Source organism: Psammomys obesus, unplaced genomic scaffold (assembly GCF_907164565.1).
Source record: "Psammomys obesus unplaced genomic scaffold, mPsaObe1.curated_primary_1811, whole genome shotgun sequence".
Lineage (NCBI taxonomy): Eukaryota > Metazoa > Chordata > Mammalia > Rodentia > Muridae > Psammomys > Psammomys obesus.
In genome coordinates this window covers 5,455,722-5,478,008 of record NW_026594428.1, presented here as the reverse complement: position 1 = coordinate 5,478,008, position 22,287 = coordinate 5,455,722, and the positions used below count along the sequence as shown (strand labels likewise).

Sequence of the window (22,287 nt, the reverse complement as noted above, 5' to 3'; positions counted from 1 at the left end):
ATGGAGCAAAATGTTGTATCTTTTTCTGTAAACATTTTGTTAGTCTGTGTCTTTTTTTTTTGGGGGGGGGTTAGAGCATTGATGTTGATAGATAGTAGTGACCAATGATTGTTAGTTCCTTTTATTGTTGGTGGTAATGTGTTTTTGTGCTTATTTTATTTTTTATTTTTTGCTTTTTTTTTTTGTGATGGTATCTATCCTGTGTTTTCTTTGGTGTAGTTAGTCTTATTGGGTTAGAGTTTTTCTTCTAGCATCTTCTGTAGAGATGGGTTACTGTATATGTATTGTTTAAATTTAGTTATGTCATGGAATATTTTGTTTTCTACATCTATGTTGATTGAAAGTTTTGCTGGATATAGTGGTCTGGGTTGGCATCTGAGGTCTCTTAGTGTCTGCATGATATCTACCCAGTACCTTCTGGCTTTCATACTCTCTGTTGTAACATCTCTTGTGATTCTGATAGGTCTGCATTTATATGTTACTTGTTCTGCTTCCCTTGCTGTGTGTGTGTGTGTGTATATATATATATATATTTCTATATATTTGGTGTTTTGGTGTTTTGAGTATTATGAGATGTGAGGAGTTTCTTTTCTTCTCTAGTCTATTTGGTGTTCTGTAGGCTTCCTGTATCTTTAAAGGCCTCTCTTTCTAAAGGTTGGGAAAATTTTCTTCTATGATTTTCTCGATAATATTTTTTGGGCCTTAGAGCCTGGAATCTTCTTTTTCATCTATTCCTATTATTCTTAAGTTTCATCTTTTCATGGTGTCTTTGATTTCTTCAATGTTTTGTGTCAGGGATCTTTCTGTTTTTCTGTTTTTTTTTAGAGATGTATCAATTTCTACAATTGTATCATCAGTGCCTGACATTCTCTATTCCAACTCTTGTATTATGTTGGTGATGTTTACTTTTGTGGTTCCTGATTTCTTCTCTTAGTTCTCCATATCCAGGGTTTTCTCACTATGTGTTTTCTGTATTGATTCTAATTCCATTTCCATGTCTTATACATTTTTTTTAAAAATTTACATTTCCTTAATGACTAGGGATTGAGCCTTTCATTTTTTAAAATTAAAATTTTATTTTTTATATTACTAATAGTTTATTCACTTTGTATCCCAGCTGTAGCCCCTTTCCTCATTCTCTCCTAATCCCACCCTTACTGCCTTATCTCTTCCCATTCCCCTCTCTAAGTCCACTGATAGGGACACTGATAAGTCATCCTCCCCTTCCATTTGACCCTACCTTATCAGGCCTCAACAAGAATGGCTACATTTTCCTCCTCTGTGGCCTGTTGGGGGTAGAGGAGTGGTCAAAAAGCTAACTACTGAGTTCATTTCAGAGACAGTCTCTATTCTCCTTACTAGGGTACCCACTTGGTTACTGAGCTGCCATGTGTTACATCTGTGCAGGCATTCTAGGTTATCTCCATGCATGGTCCTTAGTTGGAGTATCAGTCTCAGAAAAGACCTCTGGGCCAATACATTTTGGTTCCATTGCTCTCCTTGTGGATATTCTCCCTTTTCCAGGTCACATTCTCTTCCCCTTCTTTCACAGTATTCCCTGCACCCTCCCCAATGTTTGGTTATGAGTCTCAACATCTGCTTTGATATACTGCTGGGTAGTCTTTCAGAGGCTCTTTGTGGTAGGCTCCTTTCCTGTTTCCTGTTTTCTCCTTCCAATGTCTATCCGGTTTGTCTTTCTGAGTAGGGATTGATCATCTCACCCAGGGTCCTCCTTCTTGCTTAGTTTATTTAAGTGTATAGCTTTTAGTATTTTTATCATATCTTATAGGTATAGTATCCACTTATAAGTGAGTATATAGCATGTGTGTCTTTTCTGCTTCTGGGATACCTCACTCAGAATGATCTTTTCTAGATCACACCATTTGCCTGCAAAGTTCATGATTTCCTTGTTTTTAATTGCTGAGTAGTATTCCATTGTGTAAATGTATTACAGTCTCTGTATCTATTCCTCAAAGGGACATCTGGGTTGTTTCCAGATTCTGGCTATTACTAATAAAGCTGCTATGAACATGGTTGATAAAATATCATTGTTTTAGGGTCAAGTGAAAGGGGAGGAGGTCCTCCCCTATCAGTGGACTTGGAAAGGGGCAGGGAGGAGACCAGGGAGGGAGTGTGGGGTTGGGGAGGGAATGAGGGAGCGGGATACAGCTGGAACACAGAGTTAACAAAATGTAACTAAAAATAAAAATTAAATTAAAAAAAATCCTTGTTTTGTATTTGAGCATCTTTTGGATATATGCCTAGGAGTAATTTATACATGGATCTTGAGAAAGCGCTTTTCCTAATTATCTGTGAAAGTGCCAGATTGATTTCCAAAGTAGTTGTACAAGTTTACATTCCCACAATCAATGAAGGAGGATTTCCCTTTCTCCACATCCTCTCCAGCATGTATTGTCACTTTGAGTTTTTGATCTTAGCCATTCTGATGTGTTCAAGGTGAAATCTCAGGGTTGTTTTTTTTAATTTGCATCTCCGTGGTGGCTAAGAATATCGAACATTTCTTTAAGTTTTTCTCTGTCATTCTATATTCCTCTACAGAGAATTCTCTGTTTAGCTATGTACCCATTTTTATAAAATTGGATTACTTGATTTGTTGATGTTTAACTACTTGAGTTCTTTACATATTCTGGATATTAGCCCTCTGTCAGATAGAGGGTTGGTGAAAATCCTTTCCCAGTCTGTAGGCTGTCTTTTTCTTCTAATGACAGTGTCCTTTGCTTTACAGAAGCTTTTCAGTTTCATGAGGTCCCATTTATTGATTGTTGCTCTTTGAGCCTGAGCTGTTGGTGTTCTGTTCAGAAAGTTGTCTCCTGTGCCAATGAGTTCTAGGCTCTTCCCCACTTTTTCTTCTAATCAATTTAGTGTATCTGGTTTTATACTGAGGTCTTTGATCCACTTGGAGTTTAGTTTTTTTCAGGGTGATAAATATGGGTCTATTTTCATTTTTCTGCATGTAGATATCCAGTTGGACCAGCACCATTTGTTGAGGATGCTCTCTTTTTATTCATTTCCTTCACCTGTGTGATTGTGTATTCCTCTGTGCCCATGTTGGCCTTTTTCTTTTCTCTGTCTATGTTCCTCAAATAACTGCATAATTATTCATTCGTAATAATTTTCTTGTGTTTCAGCTACAATGGAATATCCATTGAGTTTTGTAGATTCTGGTGAAGCCATGACATCCTGGATTTTGTCTTTGGCTTTTGTTGTATTCTTATGTCAGCTACTCACCATATGGTTATCTGTAGCCTTATTGATTCTTTCTGGAGTCTGCACTGTTGATGGGGTCCAACTTTCTCTGGAGTTTGAAGTAGTCTCTGCTAGATTCACTGTCCCTTCTGGCTCACTCTTTGTGACCCAGTTATGCTCTTCATTTATCTAATTACCTTTTAATAGCATGAATATATAAAGTTAGTGAAGGGAAAAGCTGTCTAAATGTCAATGATGAGAGAGAGACAGATTGTGCTATAAAAGGTTGTATACATGAACAAAGAATTTTTCCAAATGAACATAAATACAGATTTGTGATAGGATCTAAGTTGAATCACAGTCATAAAAATATAAACTACCTAGCTTGACAGTTTCCTTATCTCCTTTTTACCAACTTGAGTTAAGCTGCACTTTAATACAGTCTCACATTTAAAGATAGATATATTGTAAAGTAATAATTAAAACCAAAAATATCATTCAAGTTTCCATCAGTGTCTCTTTTTTTCCCCAAATCTAAATCTATAAATTTTAAGACTCACATGAGAAATATAGAGAGGCTTATTAGAACTAACTACTTTCCACTTTGGCCATGGGGGCAGCATTATTAGTTACATGTGACTGAATATCCATTTTCTTCATTACCTGAGAAGAATTTATTTTTTTGCATTAGGAACAATGGCCATATGTGTCTGTAATTAATTATAGATTACCTTCTCAACTGTTACCTGACACAGATGTTACACACAACCCCCAAAGAAACTATTTAAGCATTTTTATCTTCATTAATTTCTGCAACACGTGTACACTTGCAGGTTTGAAGTGCATAGGTTTAATTGCATATTACAAAATGTATTCTTTACCTTTTTTAAAATTTATTCATATTGTTATCAATTACAGTTGATTCACTTTCTATCCCAGCTGTAGCCCCTCCATCATGCCTTCCCATTTCCACACACCCTCCCTCATCTTATCCCATGCCTCTCCCCAAGTCCACTGTAGGAGAGGTCCCCCTCCTCTTTCCTCTGACCCTAGCTTATGAAGTATCATCAGTGCTGGCTGCATTGTCTTGCTCTGTGTCCTGGTAAGCTGCTCCCCTTCAGGTGGAGGTGATCAAAGAGCCAGCCACTGAGTTCATGTGAGAGACAGTCTCTGTTCCCATTACTAGGGAACCTACATAGAGATTGAGCTGCCATAGTCTACATCTGTGCAGGGGCTCTAGGTTATCTCCATGCATGGTCCTTGGTTGGAGTATCAGTCTCACAAAAGACCCCTGTGCCCAAAATTTTGGGTTCTGTTGCTGTCCTTATGGAGCTCTTGTCTCTTCCAGGTCTTTCCCAACCATATTCGTAGCAGCTTTATTTGTAATAGCCAGAATCTGGAAACAACCAAGATGTGTCTCAAGTCTTTTTCTAAATGTCTTTTTCTTTGAGAGATGTATCAGTTTCTGAAATTGTATCTTCAGTGCCTGAGATTCTCTCTTCCATCTCTTGTATTGTGTTGGTGAAGCTTAACTTTGTGGTTCCTGATATTTTTTCCAAGTTCTCCAGCTCCAGGTTTTTCTCTGTTTTTGTGTTTTCTTTATTAATTCTAATTCTGTTTTCATGTCTTGCACCATTTTTTTTTTCTGTTTGAATGTGGAGTCTTGTCTTTCTATGATGGCCTCAATTTTTTTGTTCATTTCCTCTCTATATGCCTCTACTTATGCCTCTATTTGTTTGGCTGTATTTGCCAGTATTGAACATGGTTGAGCAAATGTCCTTGTTGTGTACTTGAACAACTTTTGGATATATACCTAGAAGTGGTATAGCTTGAGGTAGTACTATTCTTAATTGTCTGAGGAAACATCAGATTAATTTCCAAAGTGGTTGTACAAGTTTACATTCTTACCAGCCATGGAGGAGGGTTCCCCTTTCTCTACAACCTCTCTAGCATGTGTTGATACTTCAGTAAAAATTCCTGCTGGAACTTCTCTTTTGAGAGATGCCTAGGCAGGTCTTTTAATGGATTTGGTTATTCTCTAGGAATATGGTATTGTCCATTAAGAACTCATGTTGTAGAGTATTGAAGGAATGGTATGAGTGCTAATGGGACCTTTGGAAATTGAATCTTCTGGTTTGTTAGGTCAATGAAGACATTGCTTTCAAAATGGAAAAATTATCTTCCAAAGAATGCTTTTTGCCAAGACTAGTTCCTACAAAAAATTAGCCTAATGTGCCAACTGTATTTTCAAAATATTGGCAGAACTGATATTACTCAAAGATTATTATTATTATTATTATTTTATGAATGATAGATTCCTGCTTAACCCCATGAGGTAGAAGGGGTGATTTATCACGGGCCTTTACGAGCAACACTGTTCTTATAAGACAAAAACAATGTTATGATAATCAGCTCTCAATGTCTTTGTCTACTGATAGCAGTGTCTGCAAGGATCAGATAACAGCATGCTTTCTCAGGGGAAAGTGTTCTAATATTGAGACAACAGTGACTTGTGCTAATATTAACATATTCCAAAATAGAATCATTATTAAACTCCATCTGTGCTATCTTATATGCTCTTTGTATGTACTTTAATTATTTTTTATTTCTTTTTCATATAAAACATCCTCAATGCAGTCTCCTCTCCCTCCACTCTTCTCAGTTCCTCAACAGCACCTCCTCTGTCCCCCAGATCCATTGCTCTTCCATTTCCTTTCAGAAAACAGCAGGTCTTGAGGAATATTACCTAAGAAGTTGCAATAAGTCTAGGCACAAGTCCTCATGTAAGGATTAGACCAGGCAACCCACTAGAAGGGAAAGGGGATCCAAGAGCAGGCAAAAGATTCAGACACATCCCCAATCCCAGTGTTAACAGTCTGACTGTTAGAATCCAAACAACCATAATGCATATACAGATGATCTAACACAGACTCTGTGATTGCTCCAAGCACCTGTGAGTTGTTCTTAGTTGATTCTACCCTAGCTGGTTCTACCTTAGGTATCTGGCTCATCCATCTTTGGTTCCTGGCCATCCATCCAGGCAATGCTCGGCATAGGCTTCTCTCATGAGTGCCCTCAAGTTAGATCAGTCATTGGTAGGCTACTTCCATAAGCTTTGAGGCACCGTTATCCCAGCACATCTTGCAGGAAGGACAGGTTGTATGTCATGGATTTTACAGCTGGGTTGGTGCCCCAGTCTCATCACTAGAAGCCTTGCTGATTACATCAGATGGGCAGTTCACGTTCTGTTTCTCCCATTATTAGGAGTCTTTGCTCAGGTCACCCTCATATGTTTCAGGTTTAGGGGGGCGATGTAGAAGCGTACTGCTTTAATTTTTGAATAAGTATGCATAATTTGTAAAAATAAGAATCCCTATCACATTAAGACAAGCAGAAGAATGCCACAAAGCTGTCGGTTTTGTCCAAATTATGTCACATCTCCATTAAACTTAAGTCACCAAATATTTAGAATTTTGTTTGTTCTTTATATTGGGAAAAATAACAACTGAAAGAGACATAGTTTAATATGAGAAATAAAATATATGTCTTCCACTAGATATACCCTAAAGCTAATTTTCCCTGGATTTGTTTTAGGCTGTAGAGAAAGAGTGAAGGTACAAAAATTAATGTGAAAATCTTCAATACAAACTTTATGTTTTCTTTGGTAATTCTATTTTTATTTTAAGTCAATGAAGAAATGAAGGTAACAAGGTAATTGGATTTTTACTATACTGTGAAAACATGATTTTCTTATTAAAATATTATTTTATGTCATGAGTGTTTGCCTGCATTAAGTGCTCTGTGTGCTGGCTGCTGAGGACAAAAAGAGAGCATGAAATACCCTGGAACTGGAATTAAGAGATGGCTGTATGTTTTCACGTGGGTACAGGGGGCTAAACCCAATTTCTCTGGAAAAGCAGCAGGTGCTCATATGTGCTGAGCCTGCTCTCCAGCCCTGTAATTTCCTTATGAGATGTTTCTTATGTATTCTTCTTTGACCCAGACTGTTTTTATAAAATTATGTGTATGCTCTTCACAGAGAATAAACAGTGAATAGCTGGTGCTGAGGCTGTCTCTGTGACTCTGTCCTTATTATGAATCCTTAACTGATGTACATTCTTCTCACATTTAGATCCATTTCCATTATTCTTGTTTCTTTTTGGCTCTGTCTATATTTTTACCCAGAGAATGTTGAAATCCTGATTGCTGTATTAAAAGTTCAGAGTGCAGTTTTGAATTGTGCCCACTATTTCTTAGACTGTATTTACCAATATATACACTTTGTTTTTAGCCTTTTTATTATGTTTTTAAAAATTTTAAATATTTATGCCACTAAACTTGAGGATAGTCAAAATCAAACTTTATATTATAAATTTGGAAAATAGCCTTTTTTGTCTTACAGGTGTATTATTTACAAAAATCACTTTAGGCCAAAACTATGCTTAGAAAATTACCTTGTATAAAAAAAAAATAATATTTGTGTTATGAAAATGAGCCAAACCTGTGGCTTTTAATGTTCTAAATTAACATAGATTATAATGAATGAAGCACTGCACATGTTCTGTTTAAACAAACACAGTCCACATCGTAGTTATCTGATCTCTTATAATAACAGAAAAGTCCTCATTCGGGAGATCATAGAAACAGGCAAAAATAGTATCATTAGAACTATGCACTTCTGTTTTTAAAATTATCTGTGTTCTTATTAAGACTGTACTGAAGTGGAAATTTCTGGCTTCTTTGAAGACTCAGTTGAGTCATGTGATGTTTTGATGGAGGCCGGCTGGAGAGAGGGCAGATGATGTTTTGGTGTGAGCTCTGTCGTGTGAAGAGTTTCACTTTGACCAGCTGAGAACATCCGTGGAAGAACTCTGAGGAAAGGAGCTTTATGGAAGCTCATGAACAGTAAAACATTGCCTTTTCGGATCAATATATCTGTGCTGATCTTCGTGCTTCCATACGTGACTTCTCAGTGAGAAACTTTCCGGAGAACTTCTTGGGGCAATCCAATGGAATCTTGTAGCTTTGGCTGACTTGTCCTGATCTTCTGAGTTGTGCTGATTCCTATTGCCACTTGGCATTGGCCTTTGGACTGGACTGCTTGTCCAAACAATGAAGATTAGACTCATCCCAAAGAACTACTTCTAAAAAGGTCCACACTCCGTTTACCTAATAACTTTTCTTCCCTAACTCTTGTCAGTGGGTGGAAAGGAGGTAGAGGTGATTTGGAACCCTAAATAAAGTAGGTTTGGTGAAAAATCAAAGTCTACACTGTACATACCACAATATGTGTATATGCTTTATTTTTCACAACTGGGAATTGAACTTAAGAGTGTTGTGCAGGCTGAAAAACTGTTCTACCACTGACCTACATTCACTGTCAAAATTGTTGAATTCTGAAAAGAAAATAAATGTTTTAATTTTTTTTCAATGAGATATTTTGACACTATTACTATCTTAGGCAATATGTTCTTATACAAAATTAGGCTGCACACTGAGTGACTGCCTTAACAGAAAAAATATAGTCACAGTTTAAACGTAGAAATGTCAAAGTCCAGTAATCAAAATTGTTGTGGTCTGATGGAGTGTCATTTCCATGATTTACAGACATATGATTGCTTTTTATACTACAAAAAGGATAAGGCTGAGGAAAGGAGAGAAAGAGAGAAACAGAAAGAAATGCTCAATGTCGTTAGCCGTTAGGGAAAGGCAAATCAAAACAACCCTGAGATTTCACCTTACATGCATCAGAATGGCCAAGATGAAAAACTCAAGTGACAACACATGCTGGAGAGGCTGTGTAGAAAGGGGAACCCTCCTCCACTGCTGGTGGGAATGTAAACTTGTACAACCACTCTGGAAATCAATCTGGCGCTTTCTCAATATACAGCTATACCACTCCTAGGCATATATCCAAAAGAGGATCAAGTACACAATAAGGACATTTCCTCAACCATGTTTGTAGCAGCTTTATTTGTAATATCCAGAAGCTTGAAAAAACCCAGATGCCCCTCAACTGAAGAATGGATGCAGAAATTGTGGTACATCTACACAATGGAATATTACTCAGCAATGAAGAATAAGGAAATCATGAAATTTGCAGGTAAATGGTGGGACCTGGAAAGGATCATCCTGAGTGAGTTGTCCCAGAAGCAGAAAGACACACACGGTATATACTTACTCATATATACATGTAATATAGGATATACCTACTAAAATCTGTACATCTAAAGAAACTAATCAAGAGAGAGGACCCTGACTAAAATGTTCAATCCCCATCCTGAAAGGCAAAGAGGAAGGACTTCAGAACAAGAAGAAAACAGGAAACAAGCTAGGAACCTGCCACAGAGGGCCTCTGAAAGGCTCTGCCCTGCAGACTATCAAAGCAGACGCTGAGACTTATGGCCAACTGTTGGGCAATGTGCATGGAATCTTATGTAAGAAGTGGGAAATAGTAAGATCTGGAGATGACAGGAACTCCACAAGGAGAGCAACAGAACCAGAAAATTTGAACACAGGGGCCTTCCCAGAAACTCAGATTCCAACCAAGTACCATATATCAAGATAACCTAGAACCCTTGCACAGATGTAGCCCATGGCAGTTTAGTGTCCAAGTGGGTTATATAGTAATGGGAAGAGGGACTGTCTCTGACATAATCTGATTGACCTTCTCTTTGAACACCTCCCATTGAGGGGGGAGCAGCTTTACCAGGCCACAGAAGATGACAATGCAGCCACTCCTGATGAGATCTGATAGATTAAGATCAGAAGGAAGGAAAGGAGGACCTCCCCTATCAGTGGACTTAGGGAGGGTCATGTGTGAAGAAGAGGGAGGGAAGGTGGGGCCTGGAGGGGAGGAGGGAGGGATTTATGGGGGGATACAAAGTGAATAAAGTGTAATAAATAAATAAATATAAAAAAAGAAAGAGGACACATGCTCGCACACACAGACAGAGAGAAAGAGAGAGAGAAAGAAAGAATTCGCTCATTGTCCCCTTTCTCTAAGGAGATTAGTTTTATTCTAGAAAGCCTTTAATTATGTCATGGTAGAATTTAGACTACAGTATAAACATTTATTTACTTATTTTGGAAAATAAACATTCTTAAACAAACAGTTAAGAAAGAAAGTGGTAATATGGCTAATATTTTTTCATCAGTTTTGCTAAGAATAATACAAAGTGAATAAACTATAATTAATATAAAAATAAAAATTTAATAAAAATAATAATAAAAAGGAAAGATGTGCCATAAAATCCAAAATCCTGAGATGTGTTCAGTATGAAAAATTAGACATGACATTTCAGTTTCTTCCAGTCTATAAATTCAGACTTGTCAGTCAGTGTGTATAAAAGATAAACCTTGACAAATGTGGAACAGTTTCTTCAAATCTGTAAGACATATAGACTTACATTTTCCTCCCAAAATGTCTATATGCAAATACATTTGTGTTTTGTTTTGGTGTTAATATTCTTATAAATATATATGAGTTCATATATTTTTATATTTCTAGGCTACACAAATGGGGGAAAATGTAATATATGTAGGTGAGTCTGATTTGTTTCTCTCAGTTTTATGATATCCTTTTCCTTCACTTCTGTCTTGATCACTTAATTTGTGTTTGATCCTTAGAAGAACCAGGAATCACCCAACCTACCACTTCTCAAAAATGAACCTTAAGAAATAAAAGGGAGAGCCAGGCATAAATCTAGCAATTCTCACTTCAGAACTTCCCTTCATCTAAAAAAAAAAAAAAAAAAAAAAAAGTAAAAGGCTACTATTTAAAATATGACCTCAACAAATCCACTGTGGTACTCCTTCAGCTGATAAACAACTTCAGCAAAGTTACTGGATACAAAATTAACTAAAAAAAAAAAAATTAGAAGCCTTCCTGAATAGAAATGACAAACAGGCAGAGAAAGAAATTAGGAAAACAACACCCTCACAATAGCCACAAATAACATAAAGTACCTTGGTGTAACTGTAACCGATCAAATGAAAGACCTATCTGAAAAAATGTCATGCCTCTGAAGAAAGAAATTGAAGAATATTTCAGGAGGTGGAAAGATATCCCATGTTAATGGATCAGTAGGATTAACACAGTCAAAATGGTTATCTTACCAAAAGCACTCTATAGATACAATGCAATTGTCATCAAAATACCAACACATTTTTTTTTTACAGACCTTGAAAGAACAATTCCCAATTTCCTATGGAAAAACAAATTAAAACAAACAAACAAACAAACAAACAAACAAAAATCAGAATAGCTAAAACAATCCTGTACAATAAAAGATCTTCCAGAGGTATCTCCAGCCCAGATCTCAAGCTGTACTATAGAGCAATAGTAATAAGAAAAACATGATACTAGCACATATACACACAGGTGGACCAATGGAATCGAACTGAAGACCCATAAACAAACCCACACACTTATGGGAACTTAATTTCTGACTAAAAAGCCAAAACCAATCAATGGAAAAAGACAGCATCTTTAACAAAAGGTGCTGGTCTACTGCATTTCTAGAAGTAGAAAAATGAAATAGACCCATAATTCTCACCCTGCACAAAACTAAAGTCCAACTCGATCAAAGACCTGAACATAAAACCAGACACTCTGATCCTGTTAGAAGAAAAAGTAGGGAAGAGCCTTGACCTCAGTGGCACAGGAGACAACTTCCTGAACAGAATACCAACAGCACAGGCTCTAAGATCAGCAATCAATAAATGGGACTTATGAAACTGAAAAGCTTCTGTAAAGCAAAGGACCTGTCATCAGAACAAAACAACAGCCTACAGACTGGGAAAGGACCTACACCAACCTTACATATGACAGAGGTCTAATATCCAGAATATATAAAGAACTGAAGAAGTTAAACACCAACAAACCAAGTAATCCAATTAAAAAATGGGGTACGGAGCTAAACAGAGAATTCTCAATAGAGGAATATCGAATGGTAGAGAAACACTTAAAGAAATGCTCAACCTCATTAGCCATCAGGGAAATGCAAATCATATCAACCCTGAGATTTCAGCTCACACTCAACAGAATGGCTAAGAACCATGATGATACAGGCGGGAGAGGTTGTGTAGAAAGAGAAACCCTCCTCTATTGCTGGCACGAATGTAAACTTGTACAACCACTTTGAAAATCAATCTGGTGTTTCCTCAAAAAAATTAGGAATACTGCTTCCTCAAGATCCAGCTGTACCACTCCTAGGCATATAACTAAAAGATGCCCCACCATTCAAAAAGGACATTTGCTCAACCATGTTTGTAGCAGCTCTATTTGTAATAGCCAGAGTCTGGAAACAACCTGTATGTCCCTCAACAGAGGAATGAATACAGAAAATGTGATACATTTACACAGTGGAACACTACACAAAGAAATCATAAAATTTGCAGGCAAATAGTGGGAACTAGAAAAGATCATCCTGAGTGAGGTAACCCAGAATCAGAAAGACACATGATATACAATCACTTATAAGTGGATATTAGACATATAACATAGGATAAACATACTAAAATCTATAGTCCTAAAGAAGCTGAACACCAAGGGAGACCCTAGAGAAGATGTTTAATCCTTATTAAGAAGGACAAACAGGATAGAATCTGGAGTTAGTAGAAGACAGGAAACAGGGCAGGAGCCTTCCACAGGGCCTTTCTGATAGACTCTACCCAGCAGGGTATGGAAGGAGATATTGAGACTCAGCCAAATTTTGGGCAGAGTGCCAGAAACCTTATGGAAGAAGATGGAAATAGAAATACCTGGAGAGGAAAGGTACTCCACAAGGAAAACAATGGAGCCCAAATACCTGGGGCCAGGGGATATTATAAAGACCAATACTCCAACCAAGGACCATGCATGGAGAGGACCTAGACCTGTTCAAAAAAAGCCTATAGGCTGCTCAGTTTCCAAGCGGGTTATCTGGTAAGGAGTGCAGTGTCTGTCTCTGACATGAATTCAGTGTCCAGCTTTTAAATCATCTCCCCTTGGGTGATGCAGCCTTGCCAGGCCACAGGGGAAGATGATGCAGCCAGCATCGTTGAGACCTGATAACCTAGGGTCTGAAAGAAAGGGAAGAGGTCTTCTATCAGAGGACTAGGGAAAGGGCATAGGTGGAGAAGAGGGAGGGTCAGTGGGACTGGGAGAAGACAAGGGATGGGGCTGCAGCCGAGATACAAAGTGAATAAATTGTAATAAATAAATATATTGATAAAATTTTTAAATTTAAAACAAAACCCAAAATATTTTACTAGAACTTGCAAAGTATAGTTGTGTGTATGTGTGTACATAGCATGTGTGTGTGTGCCTGTGCGTGTAATGGACATGTGTTTATGTGTGTATAGCTATGCACCAACATGTGTGTTGCCCTTGGTTGAATGTGGAGGCCAGAGATTTTTTTTTTTTTATGTGGGATATCTCCTTCTATTGCTTCTCGCAGTATGTTTTCAGCTAGGGTCTCTTACTGAAGCTAGAGCTTACAGCTGTCTAGGCAAGCTGGCCTGTGTATTCCTCTGATCCACCTTTCTTTCCTCTACTCAGCCTTATCACCAGGTTATAGTTGCAGCATCCAAGCCTGCTTTAAAGTGTTCTACAAGTGATTATAAAGCTGGGGTCCTCATGATTGTGTGACAGGCATTCTTACCTATTTAACAAACTCATCAACCTCACAAATAATATATTTTTAATAATGACATAAGACTTAAAGGTGAAACATTATTTCTTCTCTTTTATCACTTAGGTATTGGAAGACTTTTCAAATTCATTATATTTCCTCAATGTATCAAAATTCTGTTTCCCAAACTGTGTTGTACATCTGGATTTTTCTTGATCATATATTCTCTTTGTTAGATATATTTGATATAAGCTTTTTTCCTTTGTAAAAATATTTTATATAAGTTTATTTGGTTTACATCCCAAGGGTGCCCCCTCTCTCTTTTTCTCCCTGGTCTCCCTCCTCTCTTCTGTCCTTTTCTCCTCTCCCTTTGCCCCAGAAAAAGGGAGCCATATCAACCTCCTCCATATCAACCCTCCCAATAGAACAAATCACCTGAGGACTGAGTATATCCTCATTTACTGAGGCCAGGCCAGGCAGCCCTGCCAAGGGATGTGATCTAAAATCAGGCAATAGAGTTCATGTTAGAAACAACCGCTTACTTCCTACTCTCCAGGTGACCCACATGAAGACTAAGCTGCCCATTGACCACATATGTGCAAAGGGTCTAGGTCCAGACCATGCATGTTCCTTAGTTAATGTCTCAGTACTGGTAAGCCCTTGTGATTCTGAGATAGTTGTCCCTTTTCATCATCTTGTGGGGTTGCTATCCTCTCCAGGTGTTCCATCTTTCCTCCCAAACCTCCACAAGACCCCTGGAACTCCACTCCATGCTTGGCTACAATTCTCAGCATCTTTTTTGATTCGCTGCTGGGTGGAGCCTCCTAGAAGACAGTCATGTTAGGCTCGTATTTGAAAGCATAGAAGAACATCATTAGTAGTGTCAGGGGTTGGCTCTCTACAGTGGGGTGGGTCTCAGGCTGAGCCAGTCATTGGTTGGGCATTCCCTCAATCTCTGTTCCCTCTTGGTCCCTGTACTTCTTGTAGGCAGGGTAATTTTTGGATCAAAGTTTTTGTGGGTTGGTTGTTGTTCCCCTCCCTCCACTAGGAGTCCTGCCTGTCTAGTAGGTGGCCACTTCATCCTTCAGTCTCCACGTACCCCTCCTCCATTAAAAGTCTCAGCTAGCGACACACCCATATCCTTCCAGGAGCCTATCCAGTGGCAGACCTATCTCTTGTCAAAGAGATGCCATTCTCAGTTTTCCTTCTCAGGCCCATTCCTCACACCTTCCACCCCTGTTCTCCTCACTACTGATCCCCACTCTCATTCCATCTCCTCCCCTCCACATCCTGCCCAATTTCCTTTCTTCATCCACTTCTGCTGTGCATTCTATTTTTCTTCTGAGTGACATTCAGGCAGCCTTCCTTGAGCCCTCCTTGTTACATAGCTTCCTTGGGTCTGTGGATTGTAGTATGATTATCCTGTACTCTAGGTCTGATATCTGCTTATAAGTGAGTACATACCATGTGTGTCTTTCTGACACACACTCATTCAGGATGATCTTTTCTAGTTCCTTCCATTTGCCTGTAAATTTCATAATTTACTTGTTTTTAATAGCTGAGTAGTATTTCATTGTGTAAACGTACCATGGTTTCTGTATCCATTCTGTGGTTGAGGGACATCAAGGCTGTTTCCAGTTTTTTGCTGTTATGAATAAAACAGTTATGAACATAGTTGAGCAAGTGTCCTTTTTTGTATGAAGGAGTATCTTTTGTGTATATGACCAGGAGTAGGATAGCTGGAGATGGAAGTATTCCCAATTATCTGAGAAAGTGCCAGATTGATTTCCAGAGAGGTTGTACAAGTTTTTTCTCCCATCAGAAATGGAGGACTGTTCCCCTTTCTCCACATTTTAACCAACATGTGTTGTCATTTGAGGTTTTGATCTTACCAATTCTGACTGGTAAATGAAATCTTAGATTCATTTTGATTTGCACTTCTCTGATGATGAAGGACATTAGCATTTCTTTAAGAGCTTCCCAGCCATTCGATATTCCTCTATTGAGAATTCTCTGTTTAGCTCAGTATCCCGTTTTTTATTTGGATCATTTGACTTGTTGTTGTTTAATTTCTTAGGTTCTTGTATATTTTGGATATTAGCCCTCTGTCTGATGTTGGGTTGGTGAAGATCTTTTCCCAATCTGTAGGCTGCCATTTTGTTCTATTGACAGTGTTTTTTGGCTTACAGATGTTTTCAGTTTCATGAGATCCTACTTATTATAAGCTTTATTTTTTTTTACAATGTCATATTACTTGTTTTTTTTTTTTAACAAAACAGGTCTAAATAAGGGATCAGAATGTGTAATTGTATGTACTACTTATAGGTACAAGGACATTAGGAAATCAGAGGAATAAACTTTATGATATATTAACAAACACCAATATCTTCAACACTTATTATTTTCTTTTCAAATCATAGGTAATAGTATTACCACAGTTAAAATCAAATGAGTATTAAAGTTACTATAAAAGAAGTAAACATAAAAACTTATGCAGAATGAGAGTTCCTATAACTTCTACACTGTCATCTAATTTTATAACACATTTATATTTTTAAATTAATTTTGGATAATTGAAGAAATCAAGTTATAAATCACTAAACATTATGAATTCTTGAACACTGATAAAAGATTCATATTTGAGACCTATTTATCAACATGATTTGGTTATTATACATTGCACATATATATTAAATTTACAAAATATATCACATAAGCATGTACTTATTTCAATCAAAAAATCAACAAAATAAAATTACATATATTCTTAATAGGAAGTTGTAAAATAAAACTCATTTTATTGGGGTATAAGCTTATTCAAAGAAGTTTGAGAAAGACTTACCTTTAAAAAATAAGATTAAAAATAAATATAGTAAGATTGTATAGATAATGAGCTGTTATCACAGAGTTCTCATAAATACAAAAAAAAAGGATCTCATAAGAGCAATTTCATTTCTTTAACAATTTCTTCCTACGAGCTTTCAAGCAGTATGTTCTTGGTATAATAGTTTCTTACACTACCTTTCTTCTTTTATTCAATGCTTCTTTTAAGTCAGTATAGTCACAGGTGTTTTCACAACCAGCATTCATATTTATGAAGATATTTACAAAACCATTAGGAATGCAGCGATCTTTCCTTGTTAGACTGATGTTTCTTTCTCACTAATGGAACAAGAATTGAAGTCAGCAGATTGTGCCTTAAACAATTCCAAAATAAGGAACTGAGTGGAATAGAACAACACAGTGAGGAAAAAAATGGAAAAGAGATCATAAAGACACAACACCCTAGGAGGTGGTCCTTATCCTTCATAGGTTCTGAACATGTTGCTAGGAGTTCTTTAGGGAGCTGGCAAGTGTGAGTGATGGTAACAGTATATTGGGCAATGGAACAAATCAAAGGAGTTTTGTCTTCTGTTTTGACTCTGAGAGTTCATATTTTGTAGGGGGCGAGGTAGAAGGAGGAATGAGCAAAGCTATGCATATGAGCAAATGTCAATCCCAATGTTAAGCCTTCCAGGCAGGACATAGACATTTTTAAAAATAAATAAATAGGAACCAGAGGGATCAAGAACACACCATGAGAACATGGCTCACAGAATCAAATGACTGAGACTCATGGGACTTACAGAGAGAGGGGAGCATTTAGGGTTCTGACCTTGGATGCCTTTATAAATGTTGTGGCTTATAGCAGTTTGGTAAACTACTGGGAATCCTAACAGTGGGAACAGTTAGGAGGCTGTCTCTGACTGTTTTGCTAACTTGCAGGAACCCTTCTCTCTTACTGGGTTGACTTGTGCAGGCATGATGCGAAGGTATATATATGCCTGGTCTTATTGTAACTTGTTATATTTGAGAGATTTGCTCTTTTCTGAGTGAAGTAGGGTAAGTCAAGGGGAGAGGAGAGGAGTGGGGAGAAGCTGGGAGGAGGTAGTAGGAATGTAACATATAAGAAGAGTATTTCTGACATGAACTCAAGGACTGGGTCCTTTACCTCCTCCACCCCAGAGGGAGGAACAGACTTGCTAGGCCACAGAGTAGGACATTACAGCCATTACTGAAGATACCTGATAAGCTAGGATCAGATGGAAGGGGAGGAGACCTCCCCTAGCAGTGGACTTGGAAAGGGACAGGGAGGAGATGAGGGAGGGAGAGTGGGATTGGGAAGGAATGACGGATTGGCTGGGATACAAAGTAAATAACCTGTGATTAATATTAAAAAAAATAAAAATTAAAAAAAGTTCTTTATATAACTTAGAGCAATTTGTACTAAAGATACTTTAAATGTAAGCTTTTTTGAAAAATGAAGTGATGTGCTCACTTTGACAGCACATATACTAAAAATTGGAGCGACACAGAGAAGATTAGCATGGCCCCTGCACAAAGATAACGCTCAAGTTTGTGAAGCATAGGACTGCCTTGTCTGGATAAACTTAGGCCTCATGCGACTGGATGTGCTAGGGTTGGTGCAGCCAGGGCAGGGTTGGAGGGAGGCTCCCCTTTTCTGAAGAATAAAGGAGAGTGGGAAGAGGAGGAGAGGAGGGAGGGGCTGCCTTTGGGACATAAAGTGAGTAAATAAATACATTTAATAAAATTAAAAAAAAAAAAGAACTGATGTTAATTCAAAATGAGTAAGAATAAAATACTGGTTGGGTAAAAACAGTCAGAACCAGAACATAACTGGGTACCCATTGTTTATTCCTGGTTTCTTTAATTCACTAAATTAGAATAAAGGAAGAAAGAAAGTGCTAATATTTGTGTATGTAATTCAATCATCTGTATATCTTGCCATATTAACCTTTACATAACATTAGATATCACATAGAGTGGATGTTGGAAAAGTAATTGCAGCATAAAAATTCACTGACAGTTTCCTTTGTATATCCAAACTGCTGTATTCTTTGAGCAAAAGAATAAAATAAAAATAAAGTAAGAACAAAAAAGAGTTTTAAAAATAAATAAATAATCAAAATGCATAAAACATTTTTTTTCATTTTTTTCTATCATTTATTGACTATCACATAGAAAATTGTGTGTTTGCATTGCAATCAAAAACCAGTAAGGAAAATCCACCCCAAACAACATAGTTTGCTTACTCAGTGAAATCCTAAATACTTTAAATCGGGGTCTCCTGAAGGCAACCAAATGTTCAGCATGGTTACAAGCCTTTTCCAACAACCCAATGCCATTTCCTGGCTTACTTCAAGCCACATGGAAGAAACAGTCTAGAAAGTTTCCATTTTTTTTTGAAATCTTTTATTATTATTATTATTATTTTTATTAATTACACTTTATTCATTTTGTATCCCCCCATAAGCCCTTCCCTCCTCCCCTCCCGATCCCACCCTCCCTCCCCTTTCTGCATGCATGCCACTCCCCAAGTCCACTGATAGGGGAGGTTCTCCTCTTCTTTCTGATCTTAGTCTATCAGTTCTCATCAAAAGTGGCTGCATTGTCCTCTACTGTGGCCTGGTAAGGCTGCTCCCCCCTCAGGGGGAAGTGATCAACGAGCAGGCCAATCAGATTATGTCAGAGACAGTCCCTCTTCCCATTACTATGTCACCCACTTGGACACTGAACTGCCATGGGCTACACCTGTGCAGGGGTTCTAGGTCATCTCCACGAATAGTCCTTGGTTGGAGTATGACATAAAACATTTTATTTAATATGTAAAGCCTGCTTTATGCTGAAAAATGTTCATATGTCCACATATTTATGTTATTGAACATTCTCTAATTTATTTTCACTCAGTGTAAACTGGAAAGTCCTGCTAGCAATACGCTTTCAACGTACCACTGGAAACATTTTTATAACAACATTATAATGAATTTAAATACTATAATTGATTTTATTTATTTGTTGAAATGATCTTCACAAGTATATTCTCTTATAAGGAAAACTGAGACAAAACTCTGCAATTCACATTGTGTAAATGGATGCCATAGTAATGCCTTTAAGCATTTCACTGTGTTGGCATAAAAATTACCAACTTCATATAGAAAAAAAGAAAAATAAGGAACCACACCCTGAAGTTGTGTGATTCTAATGGGATTCATCAATATTATTCTCTTTAAATTGTTATAGTAACATTAAGAATGATACGGGATAGAGACATTCTGTTTATCCCTTGCTTTCCATGGCAATGAGTTTCTGACATTTAAATTTTCTGCTATATTCAATGTGTTTGAAACTCTCATTTCTGTCTGTGTAGATTCAAATTTAGCCCAGTTAAGTATTCTGAAAGTACCAGATGGGAATATGACAAAGCTCTATCACCAGCTGGAAGAAACCTATGTTGGCCAAATCCAGGACAATTTAAATATCAGAAAGAGTGGTGGTATTGATATATTATTCTATATTGAATTAAATGTTAAAAGAAGCAATAAATATTTCATTGTTATATCAAGTACTAGTAATAAATCATTACTCTGAAAGTAACACATAAAACAATAAACAAAATACTTTTACTGGTAATTTTTTGCATTTAAAATTACAAAAATGTGAATTTAAACAGATAATTTTTAAAACAAATAAATAACCATTTATTTGCTGTGAAAAATTTTTTCTTGATAACATTTTTTTTCTTTTTTTTTATCAATTACAACTTGTTCACTTTGTATCCCCCCCATAAGACCCTACCTCCTCCCCTCCTGGTCCCATCCTTCCTTCCCCTTCTTCACACATGCCCCTCCCCAAGTCCACTGATAGGGAAGGTCCTCCTCTTCTTCCTTCTGAGCTTAGTCTATCAGATCCTATCAGGAGTGGCTGCATTGTCATCTTCTGTGGCCTGGTAAGGCTGCTCCCCTGTCAAGAGGAGGTGATCAAAGAGCAGGCCACTCAGATTATGTCAGAGGCAGTCCCTCTTCCCATTATTATGTAACCCACTTGGACACTAAACTGCTATGGGCTACATCTGTGCAGGGGTTCTAGGTTATCTCCATGCAAGGTACTTTGTTGGAGTCTGAGTCCCAGGGAAGACACCTGTGTTCAAATTTCTGGTTCTGCTGCTATCCTTGTGGAGTTCCTGTCCTCTCCAGCTCTTACTATTTCCCACTACTTACATAAGATTCCATGCACTCTGCCCAACAGTTGGCCATCAGGCTCAGCATCTGCTTTGATAGTCTGCAAAGCACAGTCTTTCAGAGGCCTTCTGTGGTGGGTTTCTAGGTTGTTTCCTGCTTTCTTCTTCTATAGTCCTTCCTCTTTGCCTTTCAGGATGGGGATTGAACATTTTAGTCAGGGTCCTCTCTCTTGATTAGTTTCTTTAGATGTACAGATTTTAGTAGGTTTAATCTATGTACATTTCTATATGAGTGAGTATATACCGTGTGTATCTTTTTGCTTCTGGGACAGCTCACTCAGGAAAGGGATCCTTTTCAGGTCCCACCATTTACCTGCAAATTTCATGATTTCCTTATTTTTCATTGCTGAGTAATATTCCACTGTGTAGATGTACCACAATTTCTGTATCCATTCCTCCGTTGATGGACATCTGGGTTGTTTCCAGGTTCTGGCTATTACAAATAAAGTTGCTACAAACATGGTTGAACAAATGTCCTTATTGTGTACTTGAGTCTCTTTTGGATATATGCCTAGGAGTGGTATGGCTGGATCTTGAGGAAGTGCTATTCCTAGTTATCTGAGAAAGCACCACATTGCTTTCCAGAGTGGTTGTACAAGTTTACATTCCCACCAGCAGTGGAGGAGGGTTCCCATTTCTCCACAGCCTCTACAGCATGTGCTGTCACTCCAGTTTTTCATCTTGGCCATTCTAATGGGGATAAGGTGAAATCTCAGGGTCATTTTGATTTGCATTTCCCTGATGGCTAATTACATTGAGCATTTCTTTAAGTGTTTCTCTGCCATTTGATATTCCTCTACAGAGAATTCTCTGTTTAGCGCTGTTCCCCATTTTTTAATTGGATTACTTGATTTATTGCTTTTCACCTTCTTTAGTTCTATATATATACTGGATATTAGCCCTCTGTCAGAAAAAGGGTTGGTGAAGATTCTTTCCCAATCTGTAGGCAGTCGCTTTGTTTTGATGACTGTGTTCTTTGCTTTACAGAAGCTTTTCAGTTTCATGAGGTCCCATTTATTCATTGTTTCTCTTAGAGCCTGTGCTGTTGGTGTTAGGTTCAGGAAGTTGTTTCCTGTACCAGAGAGTTCTAGGGTTTTCCCCAATTTTTCTTCTAAATGATTTAATTTATCTAGTTTTATGTTGAGGTCTTTGATCTACTTGGACTTTAGTTTTGTACAGGGTGATCAGTATGGATCAATTTTTATTTTTCTACATGTAGACATCCAGTTAGACCAGCACAATTTTTTGAAGAAGCTATCTTTTTTCCATTGTATGCTTTTGACATTTTTGTCAAAGTTCAGGTGTCCATAAGTGTGTGGGTTTATTTCTGGGTCTTCTGTTTGGTTCCATTAATCCACCATTCTGTTTCTATGCCAGTACCATGCA

At 37.6% G+C, this 22,287-nt stretch overlaps 1 non-coding gene across 1 annotated transcript; it reads left to right on the top strand.

Moving 5' to 3' along the window:
- The first annotated feature begins 18,133 nt into the window (after positions 1-18,133).
- On the top strand, positions 18,134-18,241 carry LOC129685503 (U6 spliceosomal RNA). The gene has a single exon (XR_008721495.1). It is a non-coding gene; the product is annotated as a U6 spliceosomal RNA (small nuclear RNA).
- Positions 18,242-22,287: the final 4,046 nt, after the last annotated feature.